General features: G+C 37.0%; 1 pseudogene; it reads right to left on the bottom strand.

Moving 5' to 3' along the window:
- Positions 1-4,298: 4,298 nt before the first annotated feature.
- LOC116888573 lies at positions 4,299-5,909 on the bottom strand (annotated as a pseudogene).
- Between the last annotated feature and the right edge of the window lie 3,093 nt (positions 5,910-9,002).

Below are 9,002 nucleotides of genomic sequence, written 5' to 3'. Positions count from 1 at the left end.
TATCATCAACCAAGTTCAACCTCAGTGAGTGACCACTGCATGGATGATTTGGGCAGCTGATTCACTGAATAATCCTACTCCAGCATGTGTGACCACTCACAGAAGATGCCTAACTAGAGTTCTAGCTTTAGTCATCCTCCCCCTTCTATATTCTCTAGAACTTCCTAAGACCACATATAGACGAGAGGTCGAGAGTAGTGGATAATGATAGTGGATTCCTTCTAAGAGTTAGTGTTAACAGTCCAATTATAATTTTTATTAACCCAGCTATTAACAGTTTAATTTGTTTATTTTGTTACTATGACCACAGAGATAAGCCGTTCTATAGGTCATCACAGCGATCTAGGCTTCATGATGGTGACAGTCATATTGCATGCGTGAAAAGAACTCTCTAGCACATGTACTGTATTGAGATGTAAATTGACAACTAGAGTATTTCCCATTTTCTTCATACTACCATGGATGCGGCAGGGCCTCACCATGCTAAACCATCAGTTGCCACTGAGCCCACAGCCAGATCTTAAAATATAATATTTTGATACACATATCCTTTATGAAATAATGTAGCCAAGCTAACTAACATATGCATCACTTCACATACTTTCTATTTGGGGTAAGGAAAAATTAAGAAACTTACTTTAGGTAAAATGGTAAAAATAAATTAAAAGTGAATAATTGTAAAATATATTCTATATAAATATTAGCTAGACTGAAGTTTAAGAAAAATATACTTAGGTTAAATTATTTAAAAATGATAAAGAATATTATAGATTGATAAAAGTGAAGTCCATCAAAATATACAGGAATTGTAAACATATATACACACCATAAAACCCCAGAGGAATAAATAAATGAAATAAACAGAACTGAGGGGAGAGAAAGATCAGTCTACATTTACTTTTATCCATTTTTTAAATTCATAGAGCTAGAAAGAAGATAAATAAGGAAAAGGCAACTCCAGACATCCATCCGGCATGTAGCACATACACCATATACCACAAAGAATATACAATTTTCTCAACTGCACATAGAACATTATTCAGAACAGATTGCATGTTAGAACAAATGAGAAAAAATAAGTTAAAATATCCTAAAAAAAAGTATGTTTACTAAAACTACAAGCCTAGATATCAACAACGTTACCAGTCTCTCATTCTCTCTGGATACCATTAACTCCTTGGTTCTTGTGATGAGATTCACAGAGAGAATTCAGATAAGATGCACAGAGCACAGTGTAGAAGAGGAGCAGTTTATTCTAAAGTGGAAAAGGCTCTCAAAGAGTCAGAGTAGATGGCCAAAGAGCACACTGCAGAGCAGAGTACATTCCCAAAGGGGTGAAAGTAGGGGTAGAAAGGGGCAATTGTAGGAGAGAGTCCAGTATCAAGAGGTGAGTATAGTCAGTGACCAACGGGGGCATTTCAAAGGAGAGTGGAGTATCAACAGGTAATAGGCAGGCTTTATACTATTTCTATAGTGTCAAAAAATGAGATTCAATTACATTAATTCTTAGAGGAAGGATCATTGGTATGTTGTTTTCTGGCACTGTTTCTGGAAAGATTTGGACAAACATCCACATATGATACATGCCAGATCAATAGTAGACCAAATTAAGGATACTTCCAAAAGTCAAATTTGGTGAACTAATGAATTGTATTGGGGTTACTTATAGAGGCAGAGATGACACAAAGCTTGATGTATCACCAAAGACCACCAAAGCATGGATGACAGCTCACTAAAGTTGGAAATCTGAAATGCACTGGACAACTTGAAGACAGCTCCACAATTTGTACAGTGTTATTTTTCAGGAGGTTCAGCTGCTTTAAGACTGTATTCTATCCGTTGTTACTGCTTATATATGCTTGAGGAGGCAGGGGCCTAATTTATCTGTTCAGTTACAGGGACTTCCTGAGATTTTTGTGTTGTTTACTTTGGTCTTAATCAGCTTTCCTGTAGGTCTAATGTTTCTAGGTAGAATGTTTCCTGCCCCCTTTAGAATATCTTTACTCTTAATGAAATTCCCTCCAAGATATAACATTTGAACTCAGGAAATTGCTACATAATCCACGTCCTTATTTGTATATCATAAAGGCTCCTGTTAAATAATAATTTAAAATATTTAGAGTTCTAGAAGCTAGGTTTAGATGTTATCCATTAATCACTTTGTAAACCCTTTGGGATGTCACATGTCCTCCTAGGACCAAGGGTATCACTCAGGTCTCATATTTCTGACTTAAAACATAGACTGTGTCATTTATTAACAGACTAGAATGTAGAAAAGGGTGCCTATAAGGTGTTTTAAAAGAATTAAAGCTAGGAGCTGAATGAAGGTTTACATGTTTACATGGACTCTAAATAGGATTGTTTGTAGCATTTGCCCTCCAGGTAAGATGAGTCTCCTGACAAAGCTTTTTAATGGATGATAGTAGGGTCTGAATAACACATTTACTTATCCAGAAGACTTAAGTCTATAAGCAGAATGAAGATAATAACTAAGTCCCCATTACTTAGCTACAGGGTGAGTGTTCTATAATAGAAATAGAAGAATGGTAACCATCACTTCAAAGAGATCTATGGAGGTTAGACTGAAGAATAATCTTCTGAAAATCAATCTGCACTATTCTTGAATTGTTAACTAGGGAAACGTTTATAAAAAGCAGCATAAACTCCATCTTGATCAGTTAAGAGTTAATCTAAAGCTAGCTTGTGGTCTAATATAAGATTGGATGATGATTAATTGGTGGTGGTTAGAACTTGTACAGCTTCTCAATGAAGGAAGCTAAAATGTTTTTTAGTAAAAAAATTTTGGGTATCTTTATAATACAAGATGTAGTAACATTTTTATATAGGATGAATGATACATTTTACAAGCGCTACTGTACTGGAAGTCTGGAAATTTTAATGACTGCTGGTTAAGAAGCCACCAGTGCAGTTAGAAACTGTACAAATTTGTTAGTTTTTCTCTGTACACTCTGTGCCCCCATGTTCTTTTGAGTAGGTCCTATAAAAGTTGGCATAGTATTTAGAATCCCACTTCAAATCTAGTTTAATTCTTTTATTACCAACTAATCTGTTTTTTGTTTATTCTTTCCTGATGAGTGTTTTAGACTCTGTAAGTAGACAAAAGTTAACATTTTCTTCTGTTTATTGTTAAGGTCATCTGAGGGTCCCTTAGGGGTTACTTTTAGGAACATAAGAGGAGTCCAGTGACACCTTTAATCTTGCCTAAACCAGCTGTGTTATATAATTGAATGTGTCAGGGTCTTATTGGGCATGTGTCTACCTTTCTAAAAGTCTCTATAATTCCCTTTATAATAATCCTCCTTCTTGTAGAATGCACACTGGTTAAAGTCTAACTTCTGGAGTCTCCATGGTCTCTCCAATCAAGAGGATATATAACCTAACAGAGGCATAGGACTCTTTTCAAGGTGTGCCATTGTCCCCAGGAATTTGGTCGACCTGAGAAAAAGAAAAAAGGCATTGGCTGTCCCATTAATACCTTTATCCTCATTGGTTATGGACTCTAGCGTTGGTTGTTGGAAATTAAAAGGTTAGTCATATTTGTTTTGAAGAAGAGATAATGGTTTTAGTATAACACTTAAAGACTGACAAAACTAATATATTTAAAAATTTATTCTTGGCTCTGTTATAACTCAGTTTCCTAAGTAGCTAAAAAGCCTAACAAATTAACCAAAAAATAATTTGAGTAGTTATCTTGATAAACATATTTTGTTTTCTAAGCCAGTTTTGTATAGATGCTTCTATATATACAATGAATTATGTGAAAACTATTTTAGCACACTGAATTTTTGACTTAAGGGAGTTTTAATCTTACTACATGCCCATATTATACATTTGAGGGTTCATATTTTACAAACAATTTTGTGATATACTTTGGCATTTTGGTTTTATTATTATTTTTATCTATTTTCATTTTTATAATAATCTTGTACATAAAGGATAAAACTATAGTTTACCATATAAACCGTTTTTAAAACTAAACCATTTCCTCTTTTAAAACAAGTAACATATTTCCATTTTCTAAAAATGACTTAGATTTAATCATTGGAATCAAACTAAATGGGAAGCTTACAATAGAAGAGATACATGTCAGTGCTTTCTGTAAACCTAGATGCAACAGACTGCCCCTCAACCTGATCTTTTGCAAACAAAAGATGTCTACATGCTCTTTTTGGAACTCTGACTCAGGAAGAGAATTGCTGGTTCTGTGCAATGCCAAATCACCTTGCTCACCCCCTGGTCAGTATCTGGAGCTGCGGCTTTTGTCCTGGCTTTGGTCATCATCTTCTTTTGTGGCCAGAGACAATATTATCAATCCACAGAAGTAGAAGGGCACAGCTTTCCTGATGTTTTTTGTATATTTGTAGCTTCAGGCCAATAGCTCCTATTACCCACTCTTTCATGTCCACAAAGGTACCAGTTTCATCATTCATACCCCAGGTCTGTGTGTGGGTGGGCTGAAGAGAAGTAAATAGATGAATAGTACTAGCCCCACAGTTCTGAACCAAGGTTCAAAGGATGACTTCTAAAAGCTTGGGCCACAGCTCTATGGCCATGGTTTTCCACAACAGTCCTGGCCTTAGCTTTTCTGTCAGCATGGGCACAGCCATTTCTGAGGCCCATCACTGGGCATGAGGTGAGGTCCAGGGAGAACATTGCAGCACTTGCATGGCATCCTGGAGGTTGCCTTCTACTTCCAAGAGTATCTTTTTGCTGGATCCTCTAAGAAAAATGGTACAGGTCTTTGGGTCATTTCAGTCAGTGATGAGTGTGAAGTACTCATTTCCAATCTTCTTAATTTCCAATAAAACTTCCCCTGTACCAACATCTTCTCTTAGTTTCTCAGATCTGCTGATTATCCGTGCCCCACAGGCTCTAGCAATGTGATTTATTGTCTATTTTCCAAACTCTAAAAATAGCTGTGACATTGTCCCATAGGAGGTAGTGCTGAGGCAAATCTGTGAAGCACTCTTCTGTGATGACCATGTCAGGTTTCAGCTAGATAATATCCTCATACAACTGCTAAGGGTACTCTTCTCCCATTTGCAGGATTCGGGTGAAATCCTCCTCTCATGTAATCTCAATGAAACTCTGGCTTTCTCCTGTTTTGTATTCCAGAGAAGAATCCAGTAGCACAATCCAATGATTCTTGTTAGAGCGGCGCATTCATGGATGGGTTACATCCTTGTTAATCATGACTCCATGTAAGACACAAGAGGCTTCAATGATGCTGCCCAGGTATCTTTTCCATCCTTGCATATTTCTTGATGTCAATTTCCTTTCAGCTGTTCTCCTTCAGGCAGCAGCACATCCAGGCTAATGTTATGTGCTAAAAGGGGACCATAGTCTGATGACATTTTAATAATGAGCTAATGATGATGTTTAATATCATATCCACCGGTCATTGACATCATGGGACTACTGATTTTGCTAGGTACTGGCATATCATCCAGTGCCATGGTAAGCACTGCTCTACCACTGTTGGGTGCGTCTGCATTTCTAGGAATACAGACAACATTTCTCCCACAAGAATAATTACTGATATGGTCCCATCTCTAGCCACTTCATCCTGGGTCCCACTGATTTCAATAATGGATTTTGCTGCAGGATGCTGGACTTGAATCTCTCAAAGAATGGCATTGCCATCATTGGTTATCATGATGCCTCCCATTAGGTCCAAAAGCATCTTCTTCATAGATTTAGATCCAAAACAGGTCCAGATGATGTCCCCAATTGTCTTCGCAGCATTCATATTTCCAGGTTGAACTTTCCTTACAGATTCATACTTTATATTCTGACTGAGCACATTCACTGGATGGTGGTCCACCATCGCAGCACAACTCAGAGCTGACCACACATTTCCATTCTACCCTTCTATGTGTCTTTCTTGCAGTTGATGGTTTCTTTTTGTCTTTCCTTTATAAAATTTCTGATATATTTGAGCCTTTTTATGAAAGTCATAAAAAACCTGAGTAGAAACCAGTTTCTTCTAAAAATAGACCTACTGAGGGTTTATATAGCCAATTGTTTATTATATTTCTATAACATTGGGTTTAAATTATCTGATTGGTTTGCTTACATTAATCTGCATCTTTTATTTGAGACAATTTGCTTAGGACTTTATAAAAGAGTTCTAAAATCCAACCTGTAAAGCCAAGTTAACTTTTTTCTTAAGGCGTGGAGATTAAATTTGTGTAAAACAATAAGAGTATATCCAAGGGCAGACAAATCAAGAGGATTTGAAAATGAGTTTCCTATCTAGAAGACAAAGGAACACAAAGAACTTGTGGAGAGGACGTCCATTCTATTTCAACCTTTTTAAAATTACCAATGGGGCTGTAATTTTCAGTAGAGTGTAGCTGCTGATAACTTTCTCATGCTCCAATAAATAATCTCCCAGCCATCCTCATGCAAGCAACCCTAAACGAGTTCTTGGGCTACTCACAAAGAACATGAAAATGCAAGTGGGACTGCTAAGAAAGAAGTGTTTCAATGAAAAAAGGAGAAGGAATGAAAGAGTAGTTTGGGGAAAATGACTAAAATTCTATGTATTTTAAGTATAAAACTCAAAGTAAAAGAGAAAATAACTAAATAAAATATGAATAAATGACGGGAATGTCTCCCTTCAACTTGAAAACCTGGGAATCAGGTTTATCATGTCTTTTCAACTCAAGAGTTGGCTCCCCTGGCATGTGCCAAGTTACACATGTGTACCATGCACCAATATCTGTTGTAGACTGATTAACATGGTAAATGGGAAATTCCTTTTCTCAGCTATACCATATGTTTCTTTCTGTAAGGCTTTGCATAGATTAGATGAGAGCACAAAAAGAAAGAGGCATACATCCTGGCCATAATACATCAGAAGCTAACGAATACAGAGCATATCTGTTCCCTTTCAGGATCCAGTTAATGCACTGTATAAAATAAGTGTCTCAAAAAACAGACGGGACCACTATTTGAAGTATGATATTTATTGCGGTTTAAATGAGAATGTTCCCCATACATTTGGTTCATGTATTTGAATACTTGGTCCCCTGTTGGTGGTGCTGTTTGGGGAGATAATGGGACATTTAGGAGGTATAGTCTTGCTGAAAAGAAGTATGTCACTGTGTGCAGAAGTTGAGAGTTTATAATCTTGCCTTACTTCCATTTATCCCTCTCCTTCTCTCTCCTACCTCTCCTTCCCTCCTTCTTCTTTTCTATATGTTTGCACTTTAAGACTTTCCTGCTCTGAGTTTCCTGCTCTGGTCGCCTGCTACACCTCCCTTGCTGTTATAGACTCATTCTTAGCAACACAAGCCCGACAAACCTCTTTCTTTCTCAAGTTACTTTGGGCTCATGGTATTTATCATAGTAGTAGTACCACCACCATCAGCCAACCAACCAAATAAATAAATAAATAAATAATACAGGTATTAACTCCTCCCCTCAATCTGTAGAGAGAATATTTTGTGTCTGTAATGGATGTGGCACCTGTCAATAAAAAATATGATGGGCTATAACTTAGGTAGAAAATAGGAGGTGGAACATCTGCTAGGCAGAAAGGATTTTGGAATAGTGCCAGACAGGAAATTCACCTGGGAAGATGTGATACACTAGATACATGGCCCCTGAGCCATGTGACAAAATGTATGTTAAAGTATATGAGATATTATGAGCTAGTCATGAAAGAGCCTAGCTATATGGCCAAGGTATTTGTAAATATGTTTTGAGTCTAAGATTTATTTATTTATTTATTCTCCTTTTCCTCTGAGGGAGTGGAGACCCCTTGGATATACCCCCATCCTGTCACATCAAGTCTGTGAGTGCCAGCCAGTTTATCTCCCACCCAGGCTAGACAAGACAGCCAAGCTAGGGGAATGGATTCCACTGACAAACAACTGCTTTAGGGATACCCTCCTCCCCACTCCAATTGTTTAGTTCCCACATGAAGACCCAGCTGCGTATCTGCTACATATATAGTGGCTAGGTCCAGCCCATGTGTGCTCTTTGGTTGGTAGTTCAGTCTCTGAGAGACCCCAAGGGTTCAGGTTAGTTGACTCTTGCTTTCCCTGTAGAGTTCCTGTCCTCTTCAGAGCCTTCAATCCTTCCCCCTACTCTTCTGTAAGAGTTTCAAAACCCATCAATGTTTGGCTCTCTCTTTTGTTTTCCAGTAGTTAGAATTGATCTGTCAAGGTCTGTAAAGTATTGTTTTGGAATTTTTGATGGGAATTACATTGAATCTGTAGATTGGCTTTTTGGTAGAATGGGCCATTTTTACTATATTAATCTGACTGATACTTGAACATTGGAATCTTTCCATCTTCTGATATATTCCTCAATTTATTTCTTCAACTTAATGTTCTTGTTATATAGGTCTTTCTTACTTGGTTAGAGAGTTACACTAAGATATTTTATATTATTTTGGTTATTAAAAGGGTATTGTTTTCCTGATTTCTTTTCTTGTCCCATTTATCATTTTGTATAAAGGAGGGCTACTGATTTTTTGAGTTAATTTTGTGTCCAACCACTTTGCTGAAGGTGTTTATGGACTATAGGAGTTGTCTGGTAGAATTTTGGGGTTGCTTATTTATACTATAATATCATCCATAAATAGTGATACTTTGACTTCTCCCTTTCCAATCGGTGTCCTCTTAATCTTCTTTAGTTGTTTATTCCTCTACTTAGAACTTCATGTACTACATTGGCTAGGGAGAGACTAGGCGGTTTTGTTTTGTCCCCGATTTTAATGGAATTGCTTTAAATATTTCTCCATTGAATTTGATGTTGACCACTGGCTTCCCATATATTGCTTTTATTATGTTTATGGATGTACCTTGTATCCCTGATATCTCTAAGACTTTTAACATGAAGGGGTGTTGGATTTTTTTTTCAAAGGCTTTTTCAGCATCTAATGAGATGATCATGTGATATTTTTTTTCTTTCAGTTATATAGTGGGTTACTTTGATGGATTTCATATTGAACCATCCCACCATCCTTG

This window comes from Rattus rattus, chromosome X (assembly GCF_011064425.1).
Source record: "Rattus rattus isolate New Zealand chromosome X, Rrattus_CSIRO_v1, whole genome shotgun sequence".
Lineage (NCBI taxonomy): Eukaryota > Metazoa > Chordata > Mammalia > Rodentia > Muridae > Rattus > Rattus rattus.
This window is presented reverse-complemented; position numbering and strand designations above follow the sequence as displayed.